Raw genomic sequence first — 20,701 nt, forward strand, 5'->3', positions numbered from 1 at the left:
TGCAAACATATGATTGTTTGTATAAAACCTATCAAATTATACCTCAATTCAATAGAATTACGACATTTTAGTAAATTAATAAAATAGACTTATCACTTTCCTTATTTGGTAAATTTTGACACTACCACAAACAAAAGAATCAAATCCCTTTTCCAATATTGCTTAAGAATAGAAACATACAAACACAAATTTTCACAAAAGTCATTGCAAAGAAATATAAAACAAGATAAAATAAAAATTTTCTTTATTTATAAAATTGCGGAAAAACTTTTCCTTACAATGCAATTACAAATGAAAACTATGTTATTACATATTCCTAAGCAATCTATCATAACTCCTAGCAGCAGCTCACAAATCTGATCACCGAACCATGCGATCGAAATCCATCTCTTCGCGATCAGACTCAACTTACTCTTCCTTTAAGATTTCTTTCTTTTCTTCAATCCTACGAAACATCAAAATGTAATTTCATCACATCATGTATTAAGAATCTACAAATAAGAACTTAATAGAGTTAGATAGTGTACTTACCTGAACCAGAGTCAAACATTTTGACTTTACCATCCTTGTGGTCTTTTAGGTAAATAGGGCAGCTTCGCAACCAATGCCCCTTCTCTTGGCAATAGAAACAAACAGACTCTTTCGGAATGGCACACGGTACACCAAATCATTGTTAGTGTCCAATGATTTCTGGACTTCCAATGTTTCCATTGTCAGTGTCCATGGAAGTTTGGGAAATTGATCTTCCAATCAAATTTTCTTGACTAGTGCACCAAATCATTGCTAATTCAGCAGCAATTAGAAAATAGGTAAGATCGATAAGGGTCATGTCGCGGTCTGTCATATAGTAATCTTTAATGAACTCACTATATGACTCAGGAAGTGATTGAAAAACCAAGTCAACAGCTAACTTCCTCGAGACATCGACTGCTAACATTCCCAGCTTGTCAATATTCAACTTCATCTCCAAGACGTGAGCACATACAAACTTTCCATCTTGGTTTTTGCTAGCTAATAGGGCTTGAGTGACCTTGAGCTTTTCAAGTCTTTGAACTTGTGGTTCAGGGAGAATTATTGGAGGAGGTGGAGGAAGTGAAGTATGATTTCCATTTCCATGATCCAATCGTGGAACATCATCTTCATAAGGAAAGTTTTTTCCAAAAGATTTGGGAAGACCATAGTTGTCAGAACTAGACATCTACAAGGGGGAAATTCAAATTAGTTGATTTAAGTCGTTAATATAACACCCAACATGAAATATTAAGGCTAGGACCCAACACAATATTCTACAATTCGGAAGAGGGATGTCGTAATCCAATTGCAAAATATTTAAAGGTAGCCAAATGACAATTTACCAATTTCCACCGTGAAAAACGAAAATGAAGATTAGGTTTTAAATGAATTGAAATTCCTAGATTCATTCAACTTTTCAATGTCATGTTTAATCTTGATTATGCCCTTCAAGTTTGTAACTGGGATACCGACGATCACAAACAGGGTGTGAACAACCATGCAAACTAGCTTGGTATTCTCGAAGACATCTATAACCTAATCAATGTTCCGGTTAACCATACACGCTCCATTGACCTATGATAATCTACGAGCTAAGCATTTCCATCCTTCATAAGTCCCATATTAGTGTGTCGGTTAACCATACACGCTCCACTAACGACTAATAAGGTGTAAATTGATTAGCACTAGATTCACATTTTTCCTAAAGTAACTAAGATTGAGAACTTTTTCAACCCATTTATTTACTTGTACTTCATTATACTTATTAATGAGAGTTTGTGTCCTATCCTATCCATTCGGATAACGATCCTCCACTAGTCAAGAGTGCGATGGGTAAGAATGGATACCCAATAGCAGTTATTTTACAGGCAGCTTTCTTAAACACCCCTTATAAACCAGCTTCGTGAATGAGACCTACTAATGGTAAGACTGACTTTTTACTTATACATATATAATATATTAAACTTTTAATTTTATATAGTATAAGGATATATTTTAAACTTTTAAAATACTAAGTGGTTTAATCTATTAATAAATTAGACTTTTAATTTAATTAACCTTAAACCATATCATTATGAATTTATTAATTCTGTTTTTTAATTAAACATTTAATTAATTTAATAAACTCCATAAGAGTGTAATTTGAACTATTCAAAAAAAAAATCAAGGTTCTAAATATAAAACTCAAAATTTAAACTATTCAATTAATTTTTAATTTACAAAACCAAGAGTTGCACCTTTTGAAAACTTTCAATTACTAGAGTTCTAGAATTTAATGAGACTTTTCAAATTCCAAAACTTGTGGGTAAGTTTTGAAACTCTTCAAAACCTTTTGGTTTCCAAAACTTGATGACAAGTTTTGGAACTCTTCAAAACCTTTTGAATTCCAAAACTTGATGACAAGTTTTGTAACTCCTTTTAAAACCATTTAGATCAAATTCAAACTAATAAAATAATATGATTTTATCTTTTAGCAATTTGACCTAATCAAGTACATATAACAAGACAATTCAAATCAAATAATACATATAATTAGTATATCATATAATCTAGTAATTATTTTATAATTTGAAAATTTTATCTTTTAACTGGATGAGGATAATCACCACCATATTAGAAAAATCAGATTTTATGATACAAAATAGTTTGAGGCAATGATCCTAATCCAATTTTGGCCAAAAATACCCAAAAAACTGAAAACTAATGATCCAACTTGTCGAGTCGGATGCTGGACTCGTCGAGGTCATCACCAAATTACCCAACTCGTCGAGTCAACTGTTCAGACAACAATTTTTCAAGTTTTTCATCTTTGAACAATTAATCAATGCATCAATATAACAGAGAACACCCATGGCTCTGATACCACAGATGGATTTTATGTACTATAACACTCCTAAGGTGCACATACAACCCTAATGCTTTCGATCTAAGTTTTCTCTAGTTATACATGCAATTTTCATTTTCCAAAGCATGAAGCCTAACTAGCATACAACTTTGATATTTGAATCATAAAATTAGATTAGATGATTACCTCTTTGTTGTATCTTGTAGAACTTGGCCTTTCAAGAGCTTAACACCTCAAGTGTGATGCCTCAAATGTGTCACAAACACCAAAAGCAAGTGGAGGACAATAAGAGAGAGGTTAGGAAGCACAAAATCGGCTAAGGTTCACCTTGGAATACTTGGACTGCCGATTTTGGAGCTAAGGGTTACACTTTATAGTATGGATTTCCTAATGTTTCAACTTGTAAACCCTAATCCACTTCCTTGGGCATTTAATCCAATAACCCATATGACAAGCCCTTTAGACTAACTCTTCATGGACTCTCATATAAACTTAGTCCATTACTTATCAACATAGATCATTAGCCCAAACTATAAGTAGTACTAATTTACATAATGAGTCCCCTTTAATTTAATTAGTCTATTTTGATCACTAAATTAATTCCAAATTAATTCTTCATCAATACTAATTAGATAATATGATTTCTCAATTAATTAATATATTAATAATTTACAAATAACCTCTTTCTCAAGTATCCATCCTATCATATTATCCTGGTGAATGCAACCCAAATGGATCATGCTACTCCCGAGTTAAGTACATACCAATTATAGTTATGAGCTTAGACACCTAATCCAACATATAGATCTTAGGGAAAAGTACAAAAATAGTTTTTATGGACTTCTTTGAGGTTTCATTGTAGAATTGCTCTTGAAAGGTTTATTTTTGATATTTTAATTTATTTCTTCATTTATATTTCTTTTAGAGAAATTAAACATTCTTTTATGTTATGTTCTTCTTTATTTTTCTACTCGTAATATGATGACAAATAGATTCAAGTGTTATTAATTACATTAAATATAACACATGTAATCATTTAACAACGAAATATTAAAAAAAAAATTACACAATAATTTTACCTATAAATATCTTACTTTATAACCTCATTTTTTACAACATTCTTTTCTTTCACTATTACACAATTACCCATAACCTTTTTACAACAAAAACGTGGATCCTAATCAAAATACCCCCACCCCCAAAATAAATAAATAAATAAATAAAAACTATCGAAACTGTAAACCTGATAACGATTTTGCGTTAGATATAAATCCCGGTCAATTCCCGACCATGGAATCACCTCAAGGTGGTTTTGTGAATTTGCTCCTAAATGGTTTCTCTAGCCAACAAACACCACTTTTCCAACAACAATTTTAGTCTTTCATGGCCTATCAACAACAATTCCTATGATCATTGGTAAATATATAACATCCATAAAATTCATGAAAATTTTGAACTTTTAAAACCAAACCATAAATCATCATTGTTTACAAAATTAGTTTTCAAACATGTTTAATATCATAGTTTTCCCAAAATCATAAAACAGATCACGAGGAGGTGCACGATCACGTCTTTGCCTTCCCGCGATCATCTAAGGTACCTGAAACATAACCCAAAAATGTAAGCCCAAAGTTTAGTGAGTTTCCCCCAAAGTACCAACACATCACATAATCATAATAATAACAATAAATAGCATGCATACATAACCTTCAGTGTGACGAGAACGCCCCACTTGCCTATAGTCTATCTGGTATGCTTACAGAACCTTCAACATGAATGGTATACCACACCGGGCCTTCAACCTATCTAGACCGTTCTCTGAGCCTTCGGCTTGACTGATACGACCTACTGGCTTTCAGTCTATTTGGTCCGCCCTGTGTCTGTTTGCCTTCACCAAAAAGCAAGACCGCCTCAACCCAACCACACATACACTGTGTCGTCACACACACACATACACACACACACACACACATATATATATATATATATATATATATATATATTATAAAAGCATATAATTAATTAGCCAATAACAAGCAGACAGATCTTGCAGATCACTAAGCATAATATCATCCTATCTACCAGGAGACAGATCTAACAGATCACTACAGTATTCAATCATATGATAAACTAGGATAACAATCCAAAATGTCCGGCCTTGGTGCCTTAGACCCTTGAGTACATTGAGGAAAACTCACCTCACACTGCTGAATCACACTGAAAGTCTCCGACTGTTGGCCCACTAAATCCCCGCGCCATCACTAACAAAATAGTCATCCAATTAATAATTGGATTTCAAGTCCTTAGTAGTTATTCGAAAATGTTGGATTAATTTCTAAGTCCATAACTATAATTGGTAAGACTTGACCCGACCCGACATGGTTCATTTGGGTTGCATGGCATCGGAACACATGGATGGACCTTTTATGAGAAAAGGATATATTTGTGACATATTAATATGTTATAAGTTCTAATATATTAATATGAGATCATGTTATTTAATTAGTATTCATAAAGAATTAATTTGGAATTAATTTAGTGATGAAAAAGGACTAATTAAATATATGAGGATTGATTGTGTAAATCATTGATTCTTATATATGTGGGCTTATAATCCATGATTCCTTATGTTGGGTTTAACCTATGTGGTGGCCCATGGATAATCCATGTAGGTTAAACCCATGGAGCATAAGGAATGGTTCAAGTCATGGGTTACATGGTGTAACCCTAATGTACACACTATATAAAAACCCCATTAGTTGAAGAAATGGGCACTAGTGTATAATATGGAGGGCAAGCCGATTTCCAAGTCTTATAACTTCTTCTCATGGTTATTCCCAGAGTTCATGGTGTTGTGTGGGCCATTTGAGGTGTCACACCTGGGTCACTAGACACTCAATCTTCATGAAGACAAGCTACTTCAAAAGGTATGTCATTCTACTAGAATCTTGTAGTATAGTTACTTCATAATATGCTAGTTAGAGTGAAACCTTAGAATATTAAGTATTTTCATATATAATAGAGAAAACATAGATCCAATGTTTATAGGGTTGCATGTACACCATAGGAGTGTTAGAATGCTCAAAACCCAATAGTGGTATCAGAGCCAAGGCTTGTTTTCTGTTATATTGATGCTTATATGATTTTTTAAAGTTGAGAACTGAACATACCAAAAAAATCGACGATTTTATGCATAAAACTCGATGAGTCATCATTTTAGGCGTGAACTCGACGAGTTCTCTATAGAACTCAACGGGTTTTTGGTCCTGACAGCTTACTGTTCAAGTTTTGGTGCTGGAATTGGTCTAGAATCATTACCTTGATCTGTTTTGGACTTATAAAACCTGTTTTTAATGTGGTAATGATTATGTTAAACCAATTTCAATGCTATAATCAAAGTTTCAAGTTTTATATATGTTTATGTAATTCTTGAAAGTTTTTGATTATGAATGTTCATGCTTATGAGTTTAGTTAGATCATAGGAACTATGTGCAAATTATTTGTTATTGTAATTCTTGATCTCAATGAAATTGTATGGACTCCATAACTTGTCCTCAAGTTATGGATTACCAAAAGTTTTTATGTGTTATCTTGTTCATATGAGTTGTTTAGATTAATAGAAAAATTATGTGATAATGTGTTTTCAATCCAAATTAATCTAAAAGTTGTTCATAAAAGGTGTTTTTGTAACTCGTCCTCAAGTTACATAAAATGTCACATTTATGAATCTTAAAACTCATAAAAGTGTCATAGGTTACATAAAAGTGAAGAGACTTTTTGATTAAATTGTTTTATGACTCCATAACTTGTCCTCAAGTTATGGATGTTTAAGAGTTACTTCTTTAAAAGATGTTATTAAAGAATAAGGAGTTACATAAAATGAAGAGTCTTCATTTTAATGTACATTAAACTCATAAGTTATGAAATGAAAAGTCTTGAATAGTTTCAAAACTTGCCCTCAAGTTTTGGAATTTGTAAAGTTACTCCTTATGTATACTTTAATTCCAAGTTGAACCTTAGAATTTTAAAAGTTTAAAATTCAACCCTTATACTATTATTATAATTTTAATTATATAGATATGTATAAGATTAAGTCAGTCTTACCATTAGTAGGCCTCATTCACGAAGTTGGTCTATAAGGGGGGTATAAGGTTACCGCCTATAAAATGGCAGTTTAATGGGTGTTCACTCTCACCCACTGCTTCCTTGACTGGTGGAGGGTCGTTAGCCGAACGGGTAGAACAAGGACTATAATTCTCCCTTCATTAAAAGTATAATGATAAATACTAAGTAACTAAGCACTTATAAATTCCCAATCTTAGTTACTCAGGAAAAATGTGAAATAGGTGCTAACCCATGAAATTACACTTTGTACCTAACCAAGTCGTTAGTGGAACGTGTGTGGTTAACCGACATACTAACAAGGACTAGTAAGAGTGGAAAAGGGTAACTTGAATTTATTATAGCTCGGTGGAGCGTGTGTGGCTAACCGGCACATCGATTAGGTGATAAAGTTAAGGGTACCAAGTCAATTTGCATGGTTATTCACACCTTGTTTGTGATCCTCGGCATCCCAGTCACAAACTTGAGAGGGCACAATCGAGATTCACACATGCCATTGAAAGTTCAGTTTATCTCAAAAGATCTAGGAGTTTCAAATCCAATTAAAACTTAATTATATTTCGTTTTTCTTGGTGGAAATTGGTAAATCGTCATTTACCTACCTTCAACTATTTTATAACTTGGATTACGACATCCCTCTTCCAGTTATAAGTAGGTTGTTGGGTCCTAGCCTTTATATTTCATATTGGGTGATGTATTAAGGACTTTAAATCAACTGACTTGAAATTCTCCCTTATAGATGTCTTCTTTAGACAACTTCCCAAATCTTTAGGAACTAGCTTCCTAATGAAGATGATATCCCAAAAGGCAATCAAGGTGAAAGATTAATCCCTTTGTTGTGTATTAATGGGACTATAAATCATACTTCATTTCCTCCACCTCCTCCAATAATTCTCCCTATCCCACAAGTTTCAAGACTTGATAAGTTCTAAGTCACTCAATCCCTATTGGCAAGCCGGGAGAGTCGGGTGTCGAAGGCTCGAGGTAGCTGGCTGTTGACTTGGTTCTTCAGTCGCTCCCTGATGACAGATCACGACATGACCCTTAATGATCTTACCTATTTGCTTGTTACTGCTAAATCATCAATGATTTGGAGCACTGGGAAAAAAATTTGACTGGAAGATCCACTTCCCAAACTTCCATGGATATTTTCAAATGGTAACATTAAAAGTCCAGAAAAACTTTCTCTTCCCAATTGAAAGGGATCGGCCATGGTCAAGTTGTTTTGACCCAATGGTAACGAGAAATGCTAAGTCTGTGATAGTCCCATCTACCATTTCCAAAGAGTCCATATGTTTCTTTTTGGCCAAAAGAAAGGCCATTGGTTGCGAAGCTGCCCAATTTATCTGAAAGTACATAAGGAAGGTAAGAGTCAAAAAGTTTGACTGTACTTCAGGTAAAATCCATTATCTAAGTCTATTAAGTATCTTTTGGAGATTCTTAATACATAATGTAATCTAATTACATTTTGATGTTTTAAAGAATCGAAGGAAGCTTAAAGAAAGAGTATGCTGATTCTGATCGCGAAGATGGGTTTCGATCACGTGATTCGATGATCAAAATTTTGAGTTACTGCATAAGAGTTAAGATATATTGTTTAGGAATAGATAACAACATGTTTTTCATATGTATTTACATTGTAAGGATAAAGTTTTCCGCAAGTTTCAAAATAAAAGAAAATTTTTGTTTTATTTATTTGAAGTATCCTTACAATGACATTTGTGAAAAATTGTTGTTTATATGTTTCCATTGATAAGCAATATTGGAAAATGGATTTGATTCTTTCATTTGTGGTAGTGTCATAATTTACCAAATAAGGAAAGATTCTTATCACACAAGTTTCAATTGGATAGAAACTTGGAATCATGCAACTTGTATTGTATGATGAATGAGAATTTTCATCTTTGGGAAATTAAGACTAATTCCTTGTTCACATGTACATGTGAGTCAAGTGAAGGGCTAAAGGATCGGGTACATTAGGTTGTGCACTGGTCAGGTCCACCACAAAGGTTGATAAGATTATTCGTTATGATTTACTAAAGTTTAGTAAATATGGTTATGCTTACAAGTTTAAGTGTAATTCTGAAACATTGGAGAAGTTTCAATGTATGGCAGAACAGATGAGAAGAATCAAATAAGGCAGAAAGATAAAAGTTTCTCCAATCTGAGGAGATGGGAGAATACTTGAGTATCTTGTTTAATGATTATCTTGGTGATTTTGGAACCATATCACAATTGATCCTTTAAAGACACCTTAATGCATTTGTTTGAATAAGGAGAGGAATCGTGAATTGTGAAAATAGTCAAATCAAAAGATAAATCATACTTCGTTCCAAATAAAATCTTAGATTCATAATCCAAGATTGAGCCTTGAGTGACATAATCTTAAGAAAGGTTTAAAACACTTATCAAATGTAGAGTAAAATGTTTTCTTGCTCTTGTACATTTGAAATTCGTAAGTTGTGATGTTTTGGATAAGACAAAGACCAACTAAGACCAATTGTGAGAAGTGTTTTTCCTTGATAAGAATCCACACTAACTCTTGAATTTTTTTTGTCAAGGAATGGTTCTTGACAAAGAGAATATTATATGTCAAGAGGTCAGTGGGAGTCTTAAAAGATCTTGAGATAGTTTCAAGAACTGATCAAGAGTATTATTAATCACTAGCCCATGACTTAAGGTTTATAACCTATTGTGTTGATATATTCTTATTTTTGTGTTGATTCCAGTTAAAATTTGACTATGCTTATGAGTTTTATGAGTTCTCAATTGTTTGCATAACAACTTGGAAGCAATGGTAGGCCTTTGTGCTGCCAAGTGACAAGAAATTAAGATTGAACAAGTTCAGTCCATATGCGTTTGGATTTGTCACTAACCTTGTCTTGTGATTATGGTTATGACAAATTCACATGGATAGGAACACTTACACCATAAACTATAAGTGTCATAAGGTTTCTCTTCGATTCATGAAAATGATGGTGAGGAAACTCTTTCACTAAGTAGATTTTAAGTAGATAGTAATTGTAATTTTTGCATTCTTAAAGTCATTAGTGGAGAGCGTGTGGTTAACCGGCACACTAACATGGACTTGTGAGAATGACAAAAAGTCTAAACATTATGATTACGGCATCCCTCTTCATTATTGTTTAGACACACATGTGAGTTATCTAAGGAAAGGTGTATGATTTTGATAAAGTCTTATCAAAGCAATCTCGTATCAGAAATCTGAACTCTGGTAAGAAAGTCAATAAAGTATTGATTTCTAGAAGTCCAGTTGATTTCTGGATACATGTCAAAGCTAGTGGAAGCATAAGTGTTATGCTAGTAAGATAATAATCATTATGATAGTGGGATCATGATTATTATGTTAAGTGCTACAAGTTAGCAATGTTAATTATAGAAAACAAATTTCAATTCGCTTTGAAAAGTTGTTTTACTATAATTAAGGGAGAGGATTTTATACTTCATTCCAATTCTACAAGCTTAGATTGAGATTTTAATCAACTTTAGTCAAGGATATATATGAATGCTATGTTGGAATGGTTCATCATAAGGAAATTCTATATATGTTGCATTCTCAAAATTTGATTATGATTACGGCTCTTCATAGTTCGAATTGTGAGAACGTGGCAAATAAAATTTTATAGCATGAATCGTGTCCAATATGCTTCGGGTATAGGTTCGATTACATGTGCTATAATATTTATCTACTCTTAAATTTTCCAAATGCCTAGGGCATTAAGAGAGAAAAAGCAATAGAACTGGATAAGACTAAAATGGTTAAGCAATTGTCGAGGACAAATTTGAGGTTTACCAAAGACTATTTACTCATGGACAATTGGAAGTATAGATTAAGGACCATATTGACATATTTTGAAAAGAGGCAACTCTTGTTCAGAAGTGATGGTAAAAATGGTAATATGGAATTGTTTCCATGGGTGGAAGTTATTCTTTGAAGATTAGAAAACTTAATGCATAGAAGGATGTTCAAAGGAATGTACTTTGAATGTGAGACTTCGTTTCCATGGAATTGCTCTCCATTGGAATACTTTGTAATGCCTGTTGCCAAGTCTTTGTGACTTGTGTGCACATTCATTACAAGAGGATCATTGCATATAAGTTTAGAATCAAACAAGATTACGGTAAATGACAAGAATTTTGTGTTCTTACATTTATTGTAAAGGATTTGGGATTGTGAAATGAGCATCATCGAAATATTGTCAATCGATCTGTTTCACAAGGAGAGGACCATATGTAAACATAGTGTGCATACTTGGAGTATGACATAGCTATTTTTTGGACAAACATAGTGTGCATGCTTGGAGCATGGCATGACTATTGTTTTAATTCAAGTATAAAGTTGATAAATCGAAACATAAATAATGAGTAATCAATATGGTGCTTAGATAAAAGGTGTTTTTTTTATTTACACTCAAAGTGTTGGGGCCATATAAGATTAGTATTATTCTTTTGTTTCGCTTTGCATGTTTTGACTTCTAGAATAACTAGGTCATTCTTCCCGAATAACTAAGTTATTCAAATCATCCACAGTCAGTCATATCTTGGAAGTAGATATGAATCAAGACTGTCATGAATTGGGTTTGTAGATGTCTAAAGTGTTTAGACATAGCAAGAGTTGCTACAATATTCATGAGTGCTCATAAGTTATGAGTATTGGATTCAACCCACGCTCATTTGAATCACTTCATGGATTTTATCACGAGTGAATCATGAGACGATAATATCTTATATTCTTCAAACCTAGAGATATGAGTTGTTGACTATGAGTTGGTTATACATTGATTGCACGAAAACACATTGGTAACTTGATGTTATAAAACATGCCTTTGTGTATGATTCAACAAGTAGTACAACCAGCATATGAGTCCAAGTTTATCCATTACTTTTACCCTTAAAGGGATAAAAGCGATATCTGTGGGCCCCTCAATGATTTAGTGATGACATCCCCAAGTGCTTGGCCAAGCCCGGATTGATTTGATTTGTTCAATTAGTCGGTCATCATAAATCGGAAATCGGGAAACAACAAATAAACAGAGAGAATGATTACTAATCCATGTCTCAGTCCATATGATATCTGGAATGGAGGAAAATATGATCCCTTATCTAATGGACAAGTCATTGACAAGATCAGAGTTCAGTTACAAAGTCAGAGTTCGACAGAAGCTTTTGAGAGCTATGATTGCTAGTTGGGTTATGAAGTCATACTTTCAATAATAGTTTTAGACTTTTCCAAGTGGGAGACTGATGGATTAATGTCTAAGTCCATAACTATAATTGGTAAGACTTGACTCGACCCGGCATGGTCCATTTGGGTTGCTTGACATCGGAATACTTGGATAGACCTTTTATGAGAAAAGGATATATTTGTGACATATTAATATATTATAAGTTCTAATATATTAATATGAGATCATGTTATTTAATTAGTATTGATAAAGAATTAATTTGGAATTAATTTAGTGATCAAAAGAGAGTAATTAAATATATGGGGATTGATTGTGTAAATCATTGATTCTTATAATGTGTGGGCTTATAATCCATGATTCCTTATGTTGGGTTTAACCCATGTGGTGGCCCATGGATACTCCATGGAGGTTAAACCCATGGAGCATAAGGAATTGGTCAAGTCATGGGTTACACGGTGTAACCCTAATGTGCACACTATATAAAGACCCTATTAGTTGAAGAAATGGGCACTAGTGTATAATATGGAGGGCAAGCTGATTTCCAAGTCTTATATCTTCTTCTCATGGTTATTCCAAGAGTTCATGGTGTTGTATGAGCCATTTGAGGTGTCACACTTGGGGCACTAGGCACTCAAGCTTCATGAAGACAAGCTACTTCAAAAGGTATTTCATTCTACTAGATTCTTGTAGTATAGTTACTTCATAATATGCTAGTTAGGATGAAACCTTGGAATATTATGTATTTGCATGTATAATAGAGAAAACATAGATCCAAGGTTTATATGGCTGCATGTACACCATAGGAGTGTTAGAATGCTCAAAAACCAACAGAAAAGCCACTATACTCCTTTTCCCCTATTTTAAGGCTAAGGCCCAAACCCAAACCCATTAATCACCCAATGCCCATGTTTTGCCTAATTTTCTAAATTGGGCCCAAACTCCTACTTGGGCCTTATCCTAAGGTCCACCCTTCCACTTAGCCCAAAACACTTGCATTTAGATAGCCCAATAAGGGCCCAAGCATCTAAACCCAAAAGACGGCCCAAACTTGAAGCCCATAACCGCTAAGCCCAACAGACTGAGTATGCAGGGCATAGTCAATTGTACGCTAAGCGTATTGCGCGTACTATCTTGTACACCCAATGTACTCCTCCTTTTCAACCACTTATCACATTAAGCCTTTAATCCATTAAGATAAAGCTCCAAAACATAGATCTGACTCCCTTGAGCTGGAATAGCACAAAAAGTTACAAGCTTTAGGTTAATGCATGGCTAAATGAATCTCTTAAGCTTAGAAATGACTTAATAGGTGGATTAATGCATGCATGAGGACCATTAGCCCATGAAGTTGGAACCTTTATGCTTAAGAAGCCTCTAATAAGCTAAGATCTAGAGAAATGATCCCTTCAAACGACCCAATCCATCAAGCAACTCAAAAAGGGACTAAAAGTGTGTCAAATCCACCCATAAAGAGATCTACACATTAATAAGTCAACATTTTGAGCATGATACCTTAAGAAGCTTGGCAAGTGAAGAATGATGTTGGATCTTAGGCCTCCCACCAAGCTATGAACTTCCACCTTCTTCTAGGTTCTTTAAGAATGATCCAAAACAACACAAATTTCTCTTCAAGAGCTCAAGAATGCAACAATGGGGATAAGGGACGTTTAGGGTTCTCTGGAGGTGTAGGGACAAGTAGTGAGGCCAACCCTAAAGGTTAAGGATAAAAATATAGGTTGCAACACCCACATTACCGTTTCTAGAATATTCACGTATGCCCAACGTACATAAGCATACGCCCAACATACGCACCTGGAGTCCCGAACCTTATCATCTTAGTATGTTAAGCGTACCAAATGGTACGCTTCGCGTACTGGATTCACAACTAATACGCTAAGCGTACCAAGTGACACGCCTCTCGTACTACTCCAAGGACCTAATTGCAACATTAAATCAATGAAGGGCAAAACTGAAACGTACCAAAAATCAAGGTGTTACAAATTATGACTAGTTTTGGATCAAAACCTAGGGTTAGGAAATATAGTGATGAACTTTAATGTGTGTGCATAAGTAAATGACCATTCTATGCATGAATTAATAAAGATCAAATCTTGCTTAATACAAACCAAATACTGATTTACATGATTGTTTGTTCACTTGATCACTGAATTAATAGTTGGATATAAGAAAGCGGGTTAAAGAAGGATACTACGAACGAAAGACCTTCAAAAGATAAAGAACTTTTTGTAGGAGAATGAGATTATTTGGAAGGAGAATATAACATGTTTTGTGACAAAATTCTGTCATTAGAGTCTTTGAGAAAAGACAAAATGTATCACTTTATCACTTGCATCTTAAGTTGTTTTAGGTTAAGCTTTAATCTTGTTGGTTAGACCCATTTTTAGTCATTAACATGTTTGAATTTTGATTATTTTTTATGAAAAAAGAAGTGAAAAACGGGTAATAGTTTTAAAGTAAATGAACACCAATGAAAAACCTTTATATGAAGGTTTTCCTATACATAACAAGGAAGTTGAGGTGTTAGAGTGTCCTACTTTTGAAGATTAAATAAAGAACCATTATAAAAGACGGTATCTCAAAGGTACGTTGGTGTATTTCATTGTTTTCGTAAAGTTAATTTGGAAAATTTACCTTTTCTTCTTGTGTGTTCCTTATGGTTTGTCATATGTTGTAATTTATTAGAATGTTTCCTTGTAATGGAAATATGTATTTTGTTTGGGTTGCTTGGTCACAACCACCACATGTTATTTACATTACACATATTGATGTAACCTAGAAAATCGTCACGAGGCTGATTGGATAGTAATCTTGTATATATATATATATATATATATATATATATATATATATATATATATATGTGTGTGTGTGTGTGTGTGTGTGTGTGTGTGTGTATATATACTTCATTCTACAAGCGAGTCTCGATTATATACTTGTTATACTAATCTACATGATCGTTAGAGCCACCCCAGGACATGCATATCAGGAGCAACTTCGATGATCAAGTTAGTATCGATACGAAATATGGTTCAGATCCTTCATGCGGAAGGAAACTGGTTGTGTGTATGTGAGAAAGTCATGGGAGAGAATGTAGTTTATTTGGCCTCCTGATTATGTGCATTGAAAGATGTATATATAGTCAGAAGTAACTTCTACATTGGGGAAGAAGCTAACACATGTGTATTAGGAAGGAACGCCACTAACAACTATGCATTGAGAAGGAGTGCCAGAGTGCACTACAAGGATACAGACCTATGCAGACGACACTTATGCCGACGACAATTGTCGTCGCTAAAAGTACCCCTATCCTGACGACTAGTCGTCGCCATACCTTTTGCGAACTTTGACCAATTTAATTTGACCAGGAACTCTATTCCGACGATAAGTCGTCGGCACAAGTATGGCGGGAATGACAAAAATATTGGCAGTCTTCTGAAATTCTATACCGACGACATGTCGTCAGTATAGGTATCAAAAATATATATTTTCCATTTATTTTTAATATATATGCTAGAAAAACAAAACGATGTAGTTTTGTGTATGCTATACCGACGACATGTCGTCGCCATAGGTTTTTAATTTTTAATTTTTTTGTTTTCGCAAATAATTGAAACGACATCGTTTATTTTACCCTATACCGACGACATGTCGTCGGCATAGGGGTTTACCCTAAACAATGCGCAGATCCCTCATTCATTTGCACAGCGACACAACCTCTTTTCTCTCTGACGAAAGTCCAATTCTAACGTTAACTAGCCGGTGATTAGCCCCAGGTAAGCCTTTTCTACTCCTATTTCGTTGAATATTGATGTGTGCTAATATTTTTACCCCGAATTTGGGGTTCTTTTGGTGTGTATGGTAGTTAACCGGTGGTGAAGCACCGCCGCCCGTTTTCCTACCTCAACCTTCCCACCGGCGAGTTGTTCGCCGACGACCTCGTTCCAGCCACCAAGGGAGTTGTTCACTGGTCCGTTTTCTACCCCTATTTCGTTCATATTGTTTTTTTTTCTGATTTTGTATTGCCGCATGTGGCCACCACCAGCCACCGCTGGAGGATTACGAGCTTCTTTGACTAGCCAGAATTCGTTCATCACACAAGAACAAAACACAGGTTAGTTTTTTTTTCTAATTTTTATTGAAATTGAAATTATATGTATATATAGAATTGTGTTGAAATTGAAATTGATCCTCTTTTGATTATATAATTGTGTTGTTCGTTTGGTATATATATGTGATTGTGTTGGCGTTTGTTTAGGTTTATACATTAAACAAACTAATAAAAGTACATTGGTATAGAATTGTTTTGCTTGGTTGGTATGTGTGTGATTGTGTTGTTTGTTTGTTATATGTGTGATTGTTGTTTTTTGTTTGGAATATCTATATTGTTTGTTTAGGTTGGTATGAAATTTTGTATGATTGTTTAGGTTGGTATGAAATTGATATTGTTTAGGTTGATATATGAAATTGAAATTGTTTAGGTTGGTATGAAATGTTATGTGATCTTTGTTTAGGTTGGTATGAAATTTTGTAGGATTGTGATCTTTGTTTAGGTTGGTATGAAATTTTATGTATAAAATGTAAAATATGTATGGTTGTGTTTAATTTGTTTACTTATTAATAGCAACATACTTTTTTTATCTTGATAATTGAGATTTTTGGAATATGTTTATTGAGATTAAAGTTTATTAAGTCAAAAATATTTAAACTATAAAAGTTATTAATAGCAACATACTTTTATTTATCTTGTTAATTAAAGTATTTTATTTTCATTTCTATTTGAAAGTTATAACATAAAACAAAATAATAAAATTACGTTGTTATTAAAAGTATTTTTTTATCTTGTTTATGGTGCTATAAAAAAACAAAATAATATTAAAAGTACAACGCTGTAATTGAAAAAAATAAAATGTATATATACTATAAATATGAAAGAGAAGTGAAAAATAGAATGTTTTAAGCAAACTAATAAAAGTACATTGCTATAAAATGTGTTTAGAAGTCTACCCTTATGAATACTCTATCAATTCCGTCCAATTTCTACTTCCAAGGTATATATTTCTTTATATACTTGTCAATATCTATCCATTCCATCCATTTTTTTTCTCAAACAAAAGGTCATACAATTTAGCTATTTATACAATGTTATTTTTAATAATGAAACAGTAATGACAATCGATAAGAGTTGGATTCGTGAAAACCGAATGTCCCCAAAATTCTTGGAAGGTCTTAAAAACTTTATGGAGATTGCCAGGAAACATGTTGACTCTGAAGACAAAGTGCGTTGTCCGTGCGTAAAGTGTGTGAATATGTATCGACAGTTGTTGAGTATGGTTTATGCCCACATACACGACCGTGAGTTTCTAAAATCGTATACTGTATGGATTTATCACGGTGAGAAGCGTCCTATTTCGGATTTAGGCTACAATTCGACTCTAATAAACACTCCAACAACTAATGAGATGTTTGATGTAATTGACGATGTTATGGCGGAACAAAATACAAATGAAGAAAATACAGATGATGAAGGACGAGGCATGGACCCATAATTTGATGCTTTGTTTGAGGAGCTCAATACCAAGTTATACCCTGATTGTGAGATGACTTCTTTGAACTTTTTGGCGAAGTTGTTGCATATTAAAGTGATCAATAAATGGACAAATAGTTCATTTGACCAACTTGTAGAGTTGCTAAGAGTTGCTTTCCCGAAGAGCAAGATTCCAACTTCACACTATGAAGCTAAGAAAAAGTTGAGAAAGATAGGGTTAGGATATGAGTCCATCGATGCTTGCAAATATGACTGTGCTTTGTTTTGGAAGGAGAATGATTCCATGCAGAATTGCCCGATTTGTAACGTGAGTAGATGGGTTGACACAACCACAAAAGGGAAGTGAGTACCACAAAAAGTGTTGTGGTACTTTCCTTTGACTCCAAGACTTCGACGGATGTATAGTTCCAAATTCACAGCTAAAGATATGATTTGGCATACTATTGGAAGATCAACAGATGGTATGATGTATCATCTGCTAGATGGGAAGTCATGGCAAGAATTTGATAAGAGATACCTAGAGTTTGCCAAAGAACCTACAAATGTTCATCTAGGTTTAGCTACTGATGGCTTTAATCTATTCGGCAACTTTAATAACAATTATAGTATTTGGCCGGTTATATTGACTACCTATAATACACCACCATGGATATGTATGAAAGAGTCTTCTTTCATGCTAACTTTGCTGATTCCTGGCCCTAGATCACCCGCAAAGGACATTGATGTTTACTTGAGGCCTTTAGTAGATGAGTTGAAAATGTTGTGGGCCGAAGGAGTCCAAACGAGAGATGCATCAACTAACACTGTATTCAATATGTGTGCGATGTTGTTATGGACTATCAATGATTTCCCAACACGTATCAGTCTGTTTGGATGGAGTGGTCAAGGTTATTTAGCATGCCCTACTTGTAATGAAGACACATCTTCTGTTTATGTGACCAACAAGATGTATTATGTTGGTCACAGACAATTCTTGAATATAAACCATAGTCGGAGGGATAGTCTATTGTTTGATGGTCAAACTGAGACAAGACCGCGTCCTAGATGATTCAGTAATGCAACTATATTAAATAAGTAAATTGTCTCTCTGATCGAATTCCAGGGAAACATCCTGATTATGGGGGCAAAAAAATAAAGTGCGACGATGAAAGAAAAAGAGAGAGTTAAATTGGATGAAACGAAGTATCTTCTTTGAGCTTGAGTATTGGTCTTCCCTCGAACTAAAACACAATTTCGATGTTATGCATGTTTCAAAAAATGTGAATGAGAGTGTGTTGAATACTGCACTGATGAACGATAAAAGCAAAGACAAAAAAGAAGCAAGAATTGACTTGAAAAATATGGGCATTAGACCAGATCAATGGCCAAAGGAGAAAGTCAAGAAGATGAAGAAACACAACAAGGAAGAAAACAAGAAGAAAGAAATACTCCCACATGCTTCTTACTCTTTCAAACCAATTGATCGACAACGTTTCTTCTGTCTATTCATGAAAGGAGTGAGACTACCTGATGGTTTTGGATCGAACTTTAAGAAGAAGGTTAATGATATTGAATCAAATTTGGTTGGGTTGAAGTCTCACGATTGCTTATTTATAATTAGGTTTATTATATATTTTGAATGTTTATAATATTTGTTAAATTTTCAAATGTTGCTTATTGATAGAGTTGGTGGATATCATGATGTGGAATGGGCAAGAAGATGTCCACCGGCTGATTGGTCCGCTGAAGCTTGGAACAAAATGATTGATTTGTTATTTTTGACCGATGAATACAAACGCACGTCGGACAAAAATAAAATTTGTAGGTCGAACTTCCGCACACAAGTGCTCACGAATGTAGACCCTATGCTCAACGATGTTATTTAGAGGTAATAAAATATTATAGTATTAGTTAAAAGTGTTATTAACATTTGTATAAATATATTTATTGATTTCACTTATTATAGGAAAAAATGGGAATGAAGCCGCAACATATTGAGGGTTGGAGACAAATGCGCTACAAAGAAGGTTCGGGTTGGTGTACAAGTCGAGCACAAGAAGATTGGGTAAGTGATAAACGAAATGAATGTGTTGTTTAAATATATTATTATTATTATTAATTATTAATTATTAATTATAGTTTTTTGTTTAAGGAATATTATTATTATTATTATATTTAAGTTTAGTTGTTTGTTTTAATTAACGTATGTTTACTGTTTTCTTTATTTTAGGAAAAAATTCAAGAAGAATATGAGAAAATGCAAAGCGAGGTTGGGGAAGGCGGAATAGTAGACGAGGAAGAATGTTTAGAACACGACGTTGGGACGAGACGCGGACATGCTCGCAGGGTGGGTAGGAGACCAACCGCCAACTTCGGTTTAATTCCAAATAAACGACCTTTCACTTCAAAATCGTCCCAATCTCAACCCCAATCTCAATCCCAATTTGATGCACAACAAATGCAAGAATACTTGCAACAATATAATGCATCATTGGCAGCATGTATTCCGGGCTTCCAACCACCACCACTTCCTAACTTTCTATTCAACTCTAACACACAAGCAACTACCTCTCAACAAGTTGCCAAAAGGATGGAAGAAAAAGGAGAAGGAGAAGAAGGAGAAAGAGAAGAAGAAGGAGAAGGAGAAGGAGAAGAAGCAGAAGGATATGATTATGATAATGATGTTTGATGTTTTCTTTAGTGTTTTGAATAATGTTAGTTAACTACTTGAATTTGATGTTTTGAATTTGAACAATGGTACATAGTTAATGTATTTCAATTGATATATGTTGGAATGTGTTTTGGATTTGTTAAAAATGCAGGAATGACAATATACTAAATCTGTAAAATCAAAAAAAAACAAACAATACCTATCCCGACGACATGTCGTCGCTATAGGTATGTCATTGGCTCCTGTTAAAACCCTATAGCGACGACTTGTCATCGTAATAGACAAATCCTGTGGCGACA

This window comes from Lactuca sativa, chromosome 7 (genome assembly GCF_002870075.4).
Source record: "Lactuca sativa cultivar Salinas chromosome 7, Lsat_Salinas_v11, whole genome shotgun sequence".
NCBI lineage: Eukaryota > Viridiplantae > Streptophyta > Magnoliopsida > Asterales > Asteraceae > Lactuca > Lactuca sativa.